This window comes from Eriocheir sinensis, unplaced genomic scaffold (assembly GCF_024679095.1).
Source record: "Eriocheir sinensis breed Jianghai 21 unplaced genomic scaffold, ASM2467909v1 Scaffold833, whole genome shotgun sequence".
In the NCBI taxonomy this organism is placed as follows: Eukaryota; Metazoa; Arthropoda; class Malacostraca; order Decapoda; family Varunidae; genus Eriocheir; species Eriocheir sinensis.
In genome coordinates this window covers 70,354-73,494 of record NW_026112201.1, presented here as the reverse complement: position 1 = coordinate 73,494, position 3,141 = coordinate 70,354, and the positions used below count along the sequence as shown (strand labels likewise).

Below are 3,141 nucleotides of genomic sequence, written 5' to 3'. Positions count from 1 at the left end.
CGTGTGATATGTTTCCAGGTAATGTCGTGTGATATGTTTCCAGGTAATGTTGTGTGATATGTTTCCAGGTAATGTCGTGTGATATGTTTCCAGGTAATGTTGTGTGATATGTTTCCAGGTAATGTCGTGTTATATGTTTCCAGGTAATGTCGTGTGATATGTTTCCAGGTAATGTTGTGTGATATGTTTCCAGGTAATGTCGTGTGATATGTTTCCAGGTAATGTCGTGTGATATGTTTCCAGGTAATGTCGTGTGATATGTTTCCAGGTAATGTCGTGTGATATGTTTCCAGGTAATGTCGTGTGATATGTTTCCAGGTAATGTCGTGTGATATGCAGTGCTGGCCACGGTTCGTCTAACCCACTAGCCGCTGATTAGCGAGGCAAGTTTTTTCATTAGGTGATTAGATTTTTTGTTAACTTTGTAAAGTGTTAGTGAACCAATTAGCTTCCGCTGAATATAGTTTCTCGTCCGCCAACTTTAAGTCCACTAAAAAAATCATACAGGTTTGTGGGCAGACACAGCACCAGCTGAGCCACATGGCGCAATAATTCCAGGGCTTCCACTTTTGGGTAAATTAATCATTAAAATAGGGTAACTGGACGCTTATTAGTGAAATCTATTGTCTAAGCTACAACTCATTGAAATTTCAGGTCACTAGGTCTGTTTTTAAGGATTTTAGAGCCAAAATACTAAACCGAAGATAAATCCATATACAGTAAAATAGCGGTTAGCGGTTAGCGTTAGCTTCTACTAATTTCTTTATCGGTTTAGCGGTTTAGCATATGCGAAGTTAATATTATAGTCAGTGGATCACCAGTTAGCGAAGCTGACTTTCTGGTTAGCGGTGCCCACCACTGCTGGACACACTGCCGCCTCCAACACGTTGCAGCGTCTACTCTGTGACTGTTGAGTAGTGTACTCCGTAGAGTGCCCAACGCTGTCTGCTACTCCAGCTGAGCAGTGGACTGTTTTAGGCTACTACTCAGAAGGCTGCACTGTATCAACTGTGTTGCCTACTGTAGAATGCTACGTAGCAACTCACAGGGGTACTTTGTAGGCCACTTACAGGGCACTCTGGCTACTCAGACGAATGGCTGAGGAAAAGGAGGAGGAGGAGGAGGAGGAGGAGGAGGGGGAGGAGGAGGAGGAGGAGGAAGGTGGCCAGGATGAATGTCAGAGTGGCGGCACGCGTGCGGCATGCGGCGGCCGGCCAGGCCAGTGTGGCTGTGTGCGGGTTGGCAGGTGGACACGGGCAGTGCGCTCACCGCCGCGCCGCGCCTCGCCACACATGCAGCTGTTGGGCCGCCCACACTGGTGCTCGTGGGCCTCGACTCGTCGGGCAAGACCACGGCGCTGCTGCGGCTCAAGTACGGCCACTACGTGAACACCGTGCCCACCGTCGGCTTCAACTGCGAATGTTTGCGGGGCGGCGGCTGCTCCTGGGTGGCATGGGACGTGGCGGTGCTGAGCGCGTGCGACCCCTTTGGCGCGCCGCGCGTGCTGTTCGTGGTGGATGCCAGCAGCGGCGAGGAGCGGCTGGAGGATGCGCGCCACGAGTTGCACGTCCTGGTGCGCCGGCAAGCGGCACAGAGCGCCGCGCTGCGCCGCTCACGGCCGCTGCTGGTGCTGGCCAACAAACAGGATCTCCCGGGGGCCAGGACGCCCGCCGCCATGGCTGACGCCCTCGGCCTGCACGACCTGACGCCCGCCCAGCCCTGGGGCCATGCACCCGCCTGTGCCGTCACCGGCGAGGGTCTGCCCGAGGCCATGGACCTCCTGCGCCGCCTCCTCCTCAAGGCACAAGACACGCTCTCACGGGGCTGACTTGTGGGTCACCCTATGCTCCCCGCCGCCCCCACCTCCTTCAGTTTATCCCTGCCCAGCCCCGCACCAAACCCCTGGACCCCCGAGGCGTGAGGCGATAGAGCCCGAGTACTCGTATGGGGACAGGCGGGGAACTACAGACAACTGAGTGCCACTGGTGGCTGACATATGTGATAATGTGTGTGTATGTGTGTGTGTGTGTGTGTGTGTGTGTGTGTGTGTGTGTGTGTGAAGCGTGCATGCAGTGTTTGAAGGGGTGTATTTATAATATTTATTGTGCAATAGCCAGAAACGTCACACATACACAAGCACGTAGCCCGTACCCAGAGATCCGTCACTTGTGAGTCGCTCATCCGGGAAAAGTAATAGTTGGCAATCGTGAGACTATTGTGTGATCAAACCATTACACACACACACACACACACACACACACACACACACACACACACACACACACACACACACACCGCTCCGGTAGCTCAGTCGGTTAGAGCGACGCGCAGCAAGGCTTCATGGCCAAACAGGCGGCGGTTCGAGTCCCGCTCAGGCCGGATTCTTTCCGTTGACTAGGAGTGGTTACTGTCCCCCCTTGAGCAAGGGGGATGGGGTGTGTGGTGTGTGAGGTCCTGGCAGTACCCAGAGATCGACGATAATGAGCATGCACTTGCTCGTGTCGGGAGGGTACCTGCTGGCGAAAGCGAGTCCAACTCGTGATCAGGCCTTGGTGAATTACACACACACACACACACACACACACACACACACACACACACACAGGCTCTGGTCAGTGTTACATGTAGTACAACTGTATTATACGTACGCGCATCCCTTGAGACAAATGTATATGTAAATAGCCGTATTTATAAAGATGTAGGAAATATATTTTGTTATACTGTTGAAACTATGTGGAAGTATTATTATCTTTGCCACTCTTCTATCGATCTACGTTGGACGCGCACAGAAACTAATTCTCCTTTCATCATTATAGGACAAAACCAGGCACGGAAAAAAAACGAGAAAAAGAAGAACAACAGCACCATAAAAAATACGAGTAGAAAGGAAGAACCAGATTAAGAACTAGAAAAAAGATCAAGAACACGAATAACTAGAAGAACCAGCAGATCAAGAACAGGAGGAAGAACAAGAACCAGTAAAAATAAGAGGAAAAAAAACACAGACGGAGAAAGTGAACGTAAACAACATTACAAAGAGCAGTATATTAAAACTAACCGCGTGACCTGCTATGCCTCCTGACCCTCCCTGACCTGACCTGACCTCTTGTTTACCGTGACCGTGACCTCTGACCGCTCGTG

The 3,141-nt window shown here is 51.4% G+C and overlaps 1 pseudogene; it reads left to right on the top strand.

The window, feature by feature from the left end:
• The first annotated feature begins 647 nt into the window (after positions 1-647).
• Positions 648-2,267, top strand: LOC126994618 (ADP-ribosylation factor-like protein 4C; annotated as a pseudogene).
• Positions 2,268-3,141: the final 874 nt, after the last annotated feature.